Source organism: Euleptes europaea, chromosome 18 (assembly GCF_029931775.1).
Source record: "Euleptes europaea isolate rEulEur1 chromosome 18, rEulEur1.hap1, whole genome shotgun sequence".
In the NCBI taxonomy this organism is placed as follows: domain Eukaryota; kingdom Metazoa; phylum Chordata; class Lepidosauria; order Squamata; family Sphaerodactylidae; genus Euleptes; species Euleptes europaea.
The window spans coordinates 23,888,621-23,903,287 of NC_079329.1; positions in this window are offsets into that span (position 1 = coordinate 23,888,621).

The following is a 14,667-nucleotide window of genomic DNA, read 5'->3' on the forward strand; positions in this document are numbered from 1 at the left end:
CCATTAGAGATTCCCCCCAGAGCTACAATTCCCAGGTTTCCCTTGGGAAGGAGAACTGTTTTAATTCTATAGCATGTATGCCCTTATGAAAAAGAGGCTTTATTAAATTGTTCCTGCCATTTCTCTAAAAGCAGTCTGACAGGCTGAAATGTAGAGAGGAAGGCTTCCCCCAACATGGAGCTAACAATGATTGAAAACAGGGATTCACATTTGTTTCAGAAAGTTCGCATGTTGTTGTTACACACAATCTTTTTTTGGGGGGGGGGTTATTATTCAATTTTGTTCTCTTCCCTTGTATCTTACTTTCTGGGTGGCGGCATCTGGTGCCATGCTTGCAGCAATCGTCTACCGTGGTTGGCCACCCAGCTGACATGAGAAGGGGAAGAAAATCTCTCCCCTCTCTTCTTTGGCACAATGTTCAAGTTTCCATATTGGGAAGCACCATGGGAAATATAGTCCTTGAGGAGGAGGAGTTGGTTTTTATACGCCGACTTTCTCTACCACTTTAGGAAGACTCAAACCGGCTTGCAATCGCCTTCCCCTCCCCACAACAGACACCCTGTGAGGTAGGTGGGGCTGAGAGAACTCTAAAAGAGCTGTGACTAGCCCAAGGTCACACAGCTGGCTTCATGTGGAGGAGTGGGGGAAACCAACCCGGTTCTCCCAATTAGAGTCCGCCGCTCATGTGGAGGAGTGGGGAATCACACCCAGTTCTCCAGATTAGAGTCCGCCGCTCCTAACCACCATTCTTAACCACTACACCATGCTGGCCTAATGTTAAGCACTCACCGGGGACTACATTTCCCTGGGTGCCACCCACAAGGCATCAGGGGAAGTGGGGGGGGGGGAGAGAGAGATGCTGTTTGCACCTGTCCATTAACAGACTTGTAAGTCTCTAGCCCTGCCACATCGGTGCCACCACAACCAATTGTGCCAAACTATATATAAAAAAGAATGTCATTTTTCCATATATATATATTTTGCCCCATTTTTGCTATCCAAATGAGTGGGGCTTTCTCATTTCATCTGGAAACAAATGCATGCCCCTAACTGGAAAAGCTTTACCTGCCACATTTCTGCTCATCGAGTTTTTTTTTTTTTTATTAACAGCACAGAATCAGTTCCAAGTTGAAACCCCTGATATATGATCTGCATAGGCAAGGGGGGGGAGCATGTGTGCAAATTATGTATTCTCTGTTTTTCTTCCCCATCAGGGACCCACACGGGCTTACAACACTGATCTTCCCATCTCAATTTTATCCCTACAACAACCACCCTGTGAGGTAGGCTGAGAGAGAGGGTGATTAGTGCAAGGTCACTCAGCGAGTTTCCATGGCAGAGGGGGCGTTTGAACCTGGGTCTCACAGATTCTAGTCTGACGCTAACCACTACATCAAACGTATTGGAAAATCAGTGTATTTTGCCATGTCAGTATTTGTAGGTCTGAATTAACCCCCCCCCCCCCAATTCATTTCAGAAATAGCCACCATCCTTTCCGGGCCATAGGAAGCAGGCAGAATTGCAGATTCAATTCCCCAGCACTCTGCAGGCTGTGCTGTCAATCACCAACCCCAAATGAGGCTTTAATTGTCTCCCCTGGAAAAAAACAACAACTGATCTATATTGTTAGAAACTGCCTGTCTGGGACACAGAATGCTAAATGAATCCAGTGCTGTGGGTGACAGACAAAGTCAGGAGATCATGAGAAGACAGGCTCGGAAAGCACGCCTGTTATCACTCACACCGCTGACAGAAGGCCAAAATCAACAAAGGGATAGGAAGAGAGAAGAACCTGCTTTGGCTCTTTAAGCGAACGCTAGAAGATCACTTAAACACTGTTTATTTAGCCTTAATGCACTTCAACCCCTTCTTCATTGTGCTTAAGTCTTTGCATTAGCCAAGTTTCTAGTCCTAATGGAGCTGTGTGTGTGTTAAGGGCCGTCAAGTTGCTTCCGACTCATGGCGACCCTATGAATGAAAGTCCTCCAAAATGTCCTAGCTTTGACAGCCTTGCTCAGGTCTTGCAAACTGAGTGTTGTGGCTTCCTTTATTGAGTCAATCCATCTCTTGCTGGGTCTTCCTCTTTTCCTGCTGCCCTCAACTTTTCCTATCATGATTGTCTTCTCCAGTGACTCTTGTCTTCTCATAATGTGACCAAAATACGATAGCCTCAGTTGGAGCTAGGAAGACATATTAACCCCCGCAGTTTTTTAAGTGAATTTGGGAAGATCGCCTAACACTGTTTATTTAGCCTTTACACTCTTCAACCCTTTCTTTGCATTAGCTAAGTTCCTAGTCCTTATGATGCTGTCCTTCTATTCCCCAAGTGCTTACATTGTATAATAAGAGGATTCAGGGTGGATTAGAAGCTGTTTCTCTGAAACTCAGATGCATATGAGCTGGTTGCAGTTCTCAGCTGGGAGGAGGAAAATGCACTCTGCCCATGCTAAAGGGCAATTTCCCTTTGATTATTAATACACTGTGTGCTCACTTCTAAACCAGATTCCTGGGTCAGACGAAGCCTCCATTCCACCTCTCATGCTTCCCTCTTCCTGCCCTGCTCTCCTCCACGGTGCATCATCTGTTCTCAAACCTCTTCCTCCCATTTCATTCCTTCTTGTAGGATACACTTTGTATGGACATCAAATTTCTGCCTTTGGCTTTCAATTTCTGCCCCTTTGCTAATTAAGAGGAGAAGAAGAGTTGGTTTTTATATGCCGACTTTCTCTACCACTTAAGGAAGAATCAAACCGGCTTACAATCTCCTTCCCTTCCCCTCCCCACAACAGACATCCTGTGAGGTAGGTGGGGCTGAGAGAGCTCTAAGAGAGCTGTGACTAGCCCAAGGTCACCCAGCTGGCTTCATGTGGAGGAGTGGGGAAACCAACCCGGTTCACCAGATCAGACTCCACCACTCCAAACCACCACTCTTAACCACTACACCACGCTGGTGCCAACAGGCTTGGAGAAAACTGTCAAGGGACAGAGCATTTTTTCTCTCCAGGCAGTTGGCCAACCCTATCTAACACTAGTGCATCCGCTTTGATAAGAGACATATGTAAGTAGTAGAGAAAGTCGGCATATAAAAATCAACTCTTCTGCATCTTCTTTTACGGTCTTTTTTTTTTGACAGACCTCTTCCTTACAAGAGACCCCTGTGTTCCAATTAGTACTAGAGAGGCAGATGTGAATTACTACTGGATTTTATATTTTTAACAGGTTCAGCAGTTGCTTCCTTCTCTGTCTCCATCACCCTGGGTGCACAACATCTCATCTTCCAGGCAGTGTAATCCTAAATACAGTAACACCCTTCTAAGACCATGCAAGATTGTAATACCGCCCACACAGCATAACCTCCCCTATCCCTGTTCACTTTCCAAGCTGTTCCTCAGGACACACAAGGCATGCCATCCTCTAGGTGGGACCTGGGGATCCTCCAGAATGACAGCTCATCTCTTGACTACAGCGATCAGTTCCTCTGGAGAAAATGGATGCTTTGGAGGATGGACTCTGTGGCATTGGATGCCAACTGATGTCCCTGTCCTCCCCAGGTTCCATCTCCAGGAGTTTCCCACCCTAGATCTGGCAACCCTACCCCCAATCCCCCACCAGGCCCAAAGGGCTCCTGGCAACCCTAGGACACAACTTCTATAGAAATCTCCTTTCCTGGTCATATTCTTATTCCCCTCTTCCCAGCAGTTCCTGGCCCTGTCCTACCCTTTTAAAAAAATTAAAACCATTTTGCCCCACCCCACAACCAGTGTGGTCTGGGGGCAGCTTCAATAAGAGGCCATAGAGTGTTACCAAACAATTTGCCTACCGTTAAAGAATCATGACATATTAAAGCCAGGGTTGCCAGCTTCCCTCTTCGCCACCGGTGGGAGGTTGGTTTGTATGATCTCTAGGGTTGCCAGGTCCCTCTTTGCCACCAGAGGGAGGTTTTTAGGGCGGAGCCTGAGGAGGGCAGGGCTTGAGGAGGGGAGGGACTTCAACACCATAGTCCAATTGCCAAAGCGGCCATTTTCTCCAGGGGAACTGATCTCAATCGGCTGGAGATCAGTTGTAATAGCAGGAGATCTCCAGCTAGTACCTGGAGGTTAAGAAAACAGTAAATATTGTGCGGAAGGAAGGAAGGAAGGAAGGAAGGAAGGAAGGAAGGAAGAAAGGAAGAAAGGAAGAAAGAAAGAAAGAAAGAAAGAAAGAAAGAAAGAAAGAAAGAAAGGAAGGAAGGAAGGAAGGAAGGAAGGAAGGAAGGAAGGAAGAAAAAGGAAAGAAAGAAAGAAAGAAAGAAAGAAAGAAAGAAAGAAAGAAAGAAAGAAAGAAAGAGCACAGTAGCCAAACAAATAGATGCCACAAGAATTTAACCAGATCTGAGAATAAACATGGGAACACACAGCAGATGTCAAGATGAAATTGACCAAGATGAAATTGACACTCGGTTACAAGTGACCGAAGAAGACACCTGAAAAGAATCCGGACTTTCCTTTTCGTGTTTCAAACAGTGTGTAGATTGACCATATCTTCCCATACTTAGATCATTCTATTTTTGAGCCCCGTTGGGTCAGAATTGCATAGAGTATTGGCTTCATTGCTTGCTGTACTCGTGGTGTACGTACCGCCATCTTGCCAATTATTCTATTCCGTGTTTATCTCACTGACGTCTGCGTGCGTTCCCATGTTTATTCTCATATCTGGTTAAAGTACCGGGAGGTTGGCAACCCCGATGATCTGTGTCTTGTGCCTTTTTGAGAATGTTGACAACCAGCCTGAGCTGTTGGGTAAATTGAAAGGTCAAAGGCATTGATCTATTTCTCATTGATTTGATCCACTCCAGGTCCTTTGGCTACAGCAGGCTGCCCAGTTCAATGTATACAGGCACCTGGGTCAGAGTGCACCAGCAATGGAGAAACAGCACATAGACATCCACTTGTAAGCGGGGTTATCCTGCCTGCCCTTGAGAAGCCACTCTTGAGTTCAGAGTGCTCAGTTATGCATATCAGGTCTGCTTTCCATGAAAAGGGAAGAACAGCCAAGGTTTGGCAGAGTTTGCCGTTGCCAGAGCAATTAAATCTTGTACGGGTGTTGAGTTTCTTTGGGGACTACAGGCACCGCTTTCAACAAGGGTAGGCAGGGCGGTGGCTCCAAGATCTGATGTGATAATTGCCCAGAAAAGCAGCCTGGAAATGGAAATCCAAACTCTGGCCTCCTTGTCTGGGAGAAGAACCAGGCAACACCTGTCTTCTAAGAACCTGTTGACGTGGAGGCTTGGGCGGCCAAACTTTTTCTCTTCTCTGCAGCCTGACTGAGGCGCATTTCATACTTTGGACACATGAAAAGCGTGAGTGGTGTCATGTGCGCCTTTTATTATCTGGCTTTCCAGTGCATGTTCAGCACATATGCAACTGATGAAAACAAAACTGAGATGTGATTGCATGTGGCATTCTCTGCGTGAGTGGCCGTGACTCAGTGGTAGAGCATCTGCTTGGCATGCAGAAGGTCCCAGGTTCAATCCCCGGCAACTCCAGTTAAAGGGACTAGGCAAATAGGTGATGCGAAAGACCTTTGCCTGAGACCCTGGAGAGCCACTGCCGGTCTGAGTAGACAACACTGACTTTGATGGACCGAGGGCCTGATTCAGTAGAAGGCAGCTTCATATGTTTATGAGTGTCACAGGAACATAAGAAGATCCCTTCTGGATCAGACCAGTGGTCTAGCATTCTGGTGGCTAACCAAGTGCCCTTCAGGGACAATGAAGAGGGCAAAGAGGCCAAGGCCTCCTTCTGATGTTGCCTTCCAGACACACATAAAGGGACCTTATACTACATCTGACCATTGGTCCATCAAGGTCAATATTGCCTAGTCTGACTGGCAGTGGCTCTCCAGGGTCTCAGGTAGAACTCTTTCCCATAATCACCCGATACCTGATCCTGTGTGGTGTAGTGGTTCAGAAGAAGAAGAAGCTGTTTTCCTTTTTCCTTCTCCCCTTCTGGCTTACCCAATTTCAAAGCCTTCCCTTCTCACCTTCCACAGCACTACGGCAATGATCCCCAAAAGCAGAAGGCCAGCTGCAACGGAAACCAATGCCAGCCACAGTTAGAGCTCAGCCTCAGAGTCAATGTTCATGGAGAACTAAAAGAAAAGGAGCACAACAAGGAGGAACTGTTATCCCTTTGGGGAGGAAGAAGAAGAAAAAGAGTTGGTTTTTATATGCCGACTTTCTCGACCACTGAAGGAAGAATCAAACCGGCTTACAATCACCTTCCCCTTCCCACAACAGACACCCTGTGAGGTAGGTGGGGCTGAGAGAGCTGTGACTAGCCCAAGGTCACCCAGCTGGCCTTCTGTGTAGGAGTGGGGAAACCAACCCGGTTCACCAGATGAAGGAGAAGGAGGAGGAGGTTTTTATATGCCGACTTTCTCTACCACTTAAGGCAGAATCAAACCTGCTTACAATCACCTTCCCCTCCCCTCCCCACAACAGACACCCTGTAAGGTAGGTGGGGCTGAGAGAGAATGACTTGCCCAAGGTCACCCAGCTGGCCTTATGTGTAGGAGTGGGGAAACAAATCCAGTTCACCAGATTAGCCTCCGCCGCTCCTGTGTAGGAGTGGGGAATCAAGCCCGGTTCTCCAGATCAGACTCCACTGCTCCAAACCACTGCTCTTAACCACTACACCACGCTGGCTCTCCATCCATCACTCTTGTGAAGGAGTGGGGAATCAAACCTGGTTTTCCAGATTGGAGTCCACCGCTCCAAACCACCGCTCTTAACCACTACACCACGCTGGCGGTGGACTCTAATCTGGAGATCAAGGTTCGATTTCCTGCTCCTCCTCTTTCCCCACTCCTACACGTGAAGCCCGCTAGGTGACCTTGGGCTAGTCACAGTTCTCTCAGAACTCTCTCAGCTCCACCTACCTCACAAGGTGTCTGTTGTGGGGAGAGGAAGAGAAGGAGATTGTAAGCCAGTATGATTCTCTTTAAAAGGGTAGAGAAAGTCAGCATATAAAAAGTCAGCATATAAAAACCCAGGCCAAAGATGCAGCTCAGCTTTGCAACTTCCTGACTTACTGTTCCTGCCGGCTGGAAGAATTATCCCTATTGAGTCATGTTCATCTCATCTGAGCCCGTCTGCAACACCCATTTCTGCTACAAAGTCTTCTCTGGCCCATATGAATAGGGTTGTCAAGTCCCTCTTCACCACTGGTGGGAGGTTTTGGGGACGGAGCCCGAGGAGGGTGGGGTTTGGGGAGGGGAGGGACTTCAATGCCATAGAGTCCAATTGCCAAAGTGGCCATTTTCTCCAGGAGAACTTATCTCTATTGGCTGGAGATCAGTTGTGATAGCAGGAGATCTCCAGCTAGTACCTGTTTTGCAAGTTTTGTTGATACTACCCTCCTGGACGAACCTAAGGAGGAAATAGTCCTGGAGGTTGGGAACTGAGGTTTTTTTCCTCCTTAGGTTTGTCCAGGAGGGTAGTAACAACAAAACTTGCAACTTAGATTTTGCAACTTGATTTACATTATAATAGGTTGTTTTTGCTAGAACACTATCATTCTAACAACCTAGGTTCTTTTTGAGGTGAGTACCTGGAGGTTGGCAACCCTACACATGAAGCCACAGTCTCCTCCGAACATAGTTTTTAAAAAAGACTGCAACACTCACGGTGCAGTGTAAGAAACAAAACTGTTTAGGTACATGTCTCCCCTGTGCTCTGTTTTCAGCCTGCTTTCTTAACCTCAGCCCTCTCATCTTGACATTAGCTAACAAAACCCTTTGTCCTTAGGGTGGTCAACCACCAGCTGGGAAATTCCTGGATATTTAGTGGTGAAGCATGAGGCGGACAGGGCTTGGGAAGGGGGTGGTATACCTCAGCAGGGTATAACATCATAGTATCCATCTTCCAAAGCTGCCAGTTTCTTCTCGGGAACTGATCTCGGTCATCTGGAGATTAGCTGTAATTCTGGGAGGTCTCCAGGCCCCACCTGGAGATTGGCAACCCAATTCACCCTGCTCTGGCGAGGATCGCGTCTCCTGAACAGCACACAGCACCTGATTGACTCAGAGTAAAGCATGGGGTAGTTGTTAAACAATGCACGAAAGGGCCGTGGTTGAAAGGGGAAAGTACCAGGGCCAAACCAGCTTGACCTGAATTCTGTAATTTCAATTATGTAGACACATTAAAACCAACTTTCTCTTCATTTCAACACACAGTACCAATTGCTAGCATTTCCTGGAGAGGCGCATGCGACCCAATCTGATGCCTCAATTTAGGCCTGGCTGGAAGTGTGTGTGTGTGTGTCATCTTATTTGTCTTAAAACATATACACCACTTTGCTAAGTTTAGTCAAAGCAGATAAGCATACATCACTTGGAGACCCTGCCTTCCCTTTCTCCTTTATGCCCTAGTTCTCAGTGAGAGATGAGATACTTTTGCCTTGGATGTACCCCTTTAGACTGCAGGGGGTTCATTAATGGAATGTTCCCAAACGATCCCTGCACATAGAAAGCTAATGCATCAGGGAGAGATAGGGTTGCCAGCTCCGGGTTGGGAAATACCTGGCGATTTTGGGGGAGAAGCCTGAAGAGGGTGGGGTTGGAGGAGGGGAGGGATTTCAATGCCAAAGAGTCCAATTGCCAAAGCTATGCTTAGGAGGCCAGGGCAGTCTTTTCCGACGCCGTTAGAATTTCCTGTAATTTATTATTTCTACGAGAAGGCAGATGAAGCCAATTTTATTGGTGAAAACGCTATAGAACAGGAAGGCGTTTCCGCGCATCTCTCGTGCAACTCACCACACCTATTGCCAGCAATTCCGAGCATGGAAGCTCTACAGCTATTTGAGACATTCTAAGACTTATTGAAACATCCCTCTCAGCTATTTTTGAAGCATCGTCTTCGTTGTAAAAAAAATTTCCCTGTTTGGGAAAAACATACTTGTATATAGTTGTTGGAGGAGAGTGTTACGGATTCCGTGGACTGCCAAAAAAACCAAATCAGTGGGTTATAGATCAAATCAAGCCTGAACTGACCCTAGAAGCTAAAATGACTAAACTGAGGCTGTCGTATTTTGGTCACGTCATGAGACGACAAGAGTCATGGAAAAGACAGTCATGCTAGGAAAAGTTGAGGGCAGCAGGAAAAGAGGAAGACCCACAAGAGATGGATTGACTCAATAAAGGAAGCCATAGCCTTCAGTTTGCAAGATCTGAGCAAGGCTGTCAAAGATAGGACATTTTGGAGGACTTACATTCATAGGGTCGCCATGAGTCGGAAGCGACTTGACGGCACTTAACACACACATACACATATAGTTGTTTGTGTATGTATGTTTAGGCTTATAGGAATTCATTTTTTCACGTTTGTAATATAATTCTTGCACTGCACTCCACTACCTTTATAAATGTATAAGAAATTTCTATAACTGAGTGTGTACTGTGTATTTATAGCCTCTTGAATTACAGTACTGGTGATTCTTTCATACTAGTACTTGCAGGTTGGCAACCGTAGGGAGAGAGCTAAGATAGAATCCTTTTTCCTGACATATTAAGTTTCTATACACAAAGGAGGTGGGGTTTTTTTGTTTGGAGGAGCTTTCAAGTCATGGGAGTCTCGATCTGAAGTCCCTGGCCTCCCCAGGCTCCATCCCCAAATCTCCAGGAGTTTCCCAAGCTGGATATGGCAACCCTACCCCCCATCTCCGCCGGGAGGGGGGGGCATGGCAACTTTAGACAAGTTTACCAGCTCAGGAAACTAGGCCAAATTTCATGCAGGCTGGCTGCGATGAGGAAAAAGCATTTTGTGTACGTTCTGAAATCTATCAGCATGGTGTAGTGGTTAAGAGCGGTGGTTTGGAGCAGTGGACTCTGTTCTGGAAAACCGAGTTTGATTCCCCACTCCTCCACATGAGCGACGGAGGCTAATCTGGTGAACTGGGTTGGTTTCCCTACTCCTACACATTAAGCTAGTTGGGTGACCTTGGGCTAGTCACAGTTCTCTCAGCCCCACCTACCTCACAGGGGTGTCTGTTGTGGGGAGGGGAGGGGAAGGTGATTGTAAGTTGGTTTGATTCTTCCTTAAGTGGTAGAGAAAGTCAGCATATAAAAACCAACTCTTTCTTTCTTTCTTTCTTTCTTTCTTTCTTTCTTTCTTTCTTTCTTTCTTTCTTTCTTTCTTTCTTTCTTTCTTTCTTTCTTTCTTTCTTGTTTCTATAATTTCATAGACTCCAAGGCTGAGGCCCTAAGTAGCTGAATTCTGGCTGTCATTTGTCTTTGCAACCCTTCCCCTCTCCTCCAACACACACGTCCCTGCGGTTCTGTTTGCATATGGGGAGGAGACCCTGACATCCTGGGAAGGATATTTTGCAGAAGCAGCCCAGGAGGATGCAACGCCTCCAGATGAGACCATCTTCCAACTGTGTTTCCATTCCACGTTATTTGGAAATAACAGTGTCATCCATGAACCACCACCAGCGCCCTCCCTTGATGTACATCGCAATGAAAACACAGCCCAGCAGAGGCAAGGAATTCTGGAGATGTTGTGCCCTGTCCTGGTCAACCCCAACCACCTCTCTGGATCCTGACCCCGGTTTTGCAAAATAATAATAATAATAATAATAATAATAATAATAATAATAATACTTATTATTATTATTATTATTATTATTATTATTATTACAAAACTCTTCCGAGAATGTGATGCTTCATTGTTTTTGCACCAGCCTTGGATAAGGAACCCAATAAAGATTTTCCCCCCCCCCAACATGCCCCAGGGGTTGCAGATTAACATCCTTGGCCGTGGTCTTTTTCCTTTCCCACATTCATGGGGGCTTCCCAAAAGAAACATTACAACTCGGCACAAACATGATATTTCACTCAGCGAGGCTGGCATTTGTCATGCTGTTTCCTCACCCCCTTTTGATCACGCTAGCCTGGGAGGCAGAGAACACACACTCTGGTTTTATGGGCTGGGGGACATGAGACTGAGGTCATCCGAGAAGAAATATTTGCGAAGAAGTTTTAGCCAAGCGTTCAGGACCTAACCGGAGCTTCAGAATTTGTGCGGTAAAACCTGGCTGCAGACTGCCAGATAGGGTTGTCAACCTCCAGGTGGTGGCTGGAGATCTCCTGCCATTACAACTGATCTCCCAGGCGACAGAGATCAGTTCCCCAGGAGAAAATGGCCGCTTTGGCAATTGGACTCTGTGGCGTTGAAGTCCCTCCCTCCCCTCCAACCCCGCCCTCTTCAGACTCCACCTCCAAAATCTCCAGGTATTTCCAACCTGGAGCTGGCAACCCTACTGCAGGTAAATCGTAATCAAGAGTGCTCCTGAGCATATGCATGTGGAATTGTCCCACGTAGGGTTGCTTGGTCCCCCCCAGCCACCAGAGGGGATGGGGGTAAGGTTGCCAGCTGAGCTCCAGGTTGGAAACTCCTGGACATTTGGGGGTGGAGCTTGGGGAGGCCAGGACCTCAGTGGGGTACAAGGCCATAGAGTCCACCCTCCAATCATCCATTTTCTCCAGGGGAACTGATCTCTTTAGTCTGGAGATGAGCTTTAATTCCGGGGGATCTCCAGGTCCCACCTGGAGGCTGGCATCCCTAATCCCACGTGAGCAGCCATAACCATGGCAAGCACATCTAGAATAAGGAAAGGACATCAGCATTCAAGGGACATTTTCTTTTTTTGTCAGGAACCACCCAGAAATAAAACTGCATCCCCATGGCAAGAGAACCTGTTTGTCATATTTGTATCCCAGGAGCTCAGGGCACCGCCCACCTTCTCCAGCTTATCCTTGCAACAACCCTGTAGAGTAGGTCAGGTTGAGAGAGAGGAAAGGAAGTGATTGGTTCAAGGTCACCCCAGAGAGCTTTGGGGTAGAGTGGGGGTTTGAGCCTGGATCTCCCTGGTCCTCGTTCACACTTCCCAAGGCGACATCACATTGACTCTCACACCAAACCGGCTCCAGGGCATTTTGATAGGGCTGGGCTTCACCTGCTCCTTGCCAAATGCACAACCTCCACTTCACCCTCCCCACCCCACATCAGCCTTGCCAATCCCATTTGAAAGGGGTGTCCCCAATCAGGCCCCTACTTACTAAATCTATTGTACTTTGCAGGGTCCCTGATTTTCCTTATCTGCTCACAAAGGCAGAAAAGGACAAACAGGGAGGAAACACACATCGAAGAAAGTGGGGGGGGGGAGAGGAGAAAATGATAGATGAAAGAGAGAAGAAAACATATCCAGAATCTTATTCTGGATGTGAATTGATAACTCTTTTGATTGGATCTTGTTCTAAACTGGCCTGTCTTTGTATTACTCCCTCTTCCTTTCTCTGTATCTATAGATCAACCTAATGGTTGTATGATTTCTTACACTTGATGAATTGAGCTTTGACTAAATTTGCCAGGTCCCCCCCCCCCCCTGGCCACTGGTTGGGGTGTGTGGGCGCCAGTGTTGCCAGATCCAGGTTGGAAACTCATGGGGATTTGGGGATGGAGCCTGGGAGGGCAGGGACCTCAGTGGGGTGTAATGCCAGCGAGTCCACCTCCAAAGCATCCATTTTCTCCTGGGGAACTGATCTCTGTAGTCTGGAGATTATCTGTAATTCAGGGGGATCCCCAGATCCCACCTGGAGACTGCATCCCTAGCTCTGACTCATGGAAGTTTACACTACAATAAATTCCATTAGTCTTTAAAGGGGCAGTAGATTCCTGGTTTAATAAGAGCCCCGTGGTGCAGAGTGGTAAAGCTGCAGTACTGCAGTCCAAGCTCTGCTCACGACCTGCGTTAGATCCCAACAAAAGTCGGTTTCAGGTAGCCAGCTCAAGGTTTACTCAGCCTTCCATCCTTCTGAGGTTGGTAAAATGAGTACCCAGCTTGATGGGGGTGAAGGGAAGATGACTGGGGAAGGCACCGGCAACCACCCCGTAAACAAAGTCTGCCTAGTAAACGTCAGGATGTGACATCACCCCATGGGTCAGGAATGACCCAGTGCTTGCACAGGGGACCTTTACCTTTACCTTTTTTAGACTCCTGGTTAATGTTACACCTGGAAGACAAAAGTACAGAAAAGAGGAATTGGCAGAAAGAACATAAGGATGGATGAAACAAAAAAATAGGAGTTAGAAACAGGAGACAGATGGTTTTTAAAAAATTATTCACCACCTTTCTTTTAAGAACTCCACACAATGCGCAAGAATTAAGCCAGATCCCTTCCCCCCCCCCTACGCTTCTCAAGCTTTAATCTCTTGCAGAAAAATCCCCCGTGCTCCGCGGGAACGATAGAAAGCAGGTTCCAGGTAATAAACCTGCACAGACCTTGCGACGATAATGAAGGTCCAGACAGCTGTAATTATGCATTAGCGGTGGAACCGAAAAAAAAAAAGAGAGAAGGAGAAAGAACAAAAAGAACAAAAAGCCACAATAACAACTGCAAAGGCCCGGAGCCAAGTACAGAAGCTCCGCTTTAATGGAAGCCCAAGGAGAAGTTAATAACAAGACAAGAGAATGCTTTACAGACAGCCCGGCGTCTGGCCTCCCACACACGGCTGCAGCCCCCATTCGCCAGCTAGCAGCAGCAGCAGCCCATAAATAATAAATACGGCAAGGAGGAAAACCTTTCTCTGTGTGTGTGTGTGTGTATGTTTGCAAACAGGGGACTCATGCGTGTGCCTGTTGATTTAACCTTCTGTCAAAGACAAAAGAAGCAGCTGTTGGCGACGTGGATCTGCCCAGATTGAGTTGACCCACATTCCCGCCATGGTTTTTTGTGAACGATTCGGCCTGCCAGGGCTAAGCAGGGAGAACTTGCCAGCTTCCCTTAACCCAGGCTGTCTGTTTACTTAGGACATTTTTTTCTCGCCTTCCTCCAAGGACTTAGGGAAGCCAGCCTCCAGGTGGGACCTGGGGAACCCCCGGAATTACAGCTCATCTCCAGACCACAGAGATCAGTTCCCTGGAGAAAACGGATGCTTTGGAGGGTAGACTCTATGGCATTGTACCCCGCTGGAGGTCCCTGTCCTCCCTAGGCTCCATCCCCAAATCTCCAGGAGTTTCCCAACTTGGATCTGGCAACCCTACCCACTTCCCCCACCGGTGGACTCTGATCTGGAGAACCAGGTTTGATTTCCACTCCTCCACATGAGCGGCTGACTCTAATCTGGTGAACTGGGTTAGTTTCCCCACTCCTACACATGAAGCCAGCTGGGTGACCTTGGGCTAGATACACTCTCTCAGCCCCACCTACCTCACAGGGTGCCTGCTGTGGGGGAGGGGGAGGGAAGGTGATTGTAAGCCGGTTTGAGTCTTCCTTAAGTGGTAGAGAAAGTTGGCATATAAAAACCAACTCTTCTTCTTCTTCCCACCCACCTCCATGTTGTCCTCACAACAACCCTATGAGGTAGGCTGGGCCGCAGCGAGAACGACAGGCCAAATGTCACCTTTGTGGCAAGCGGGAAGTCTAGCCTAGGACTTTCTTGTCTCAGTCCGACAGTCTACATACTCCATCACATGATGGTGTTTTTTAAGTGACTCTGGAGGAGCTGCAGCCACATGACCGTAAGTCTACTTCAGGTTGTCTCTCTGATACAGAACGAGGTCCCCGCGTCCAAAGGTCCCTTCCAGCCCTTTCCCCTTGCTCTTCTTCCCAAAGTCCCTTTCACAGTGC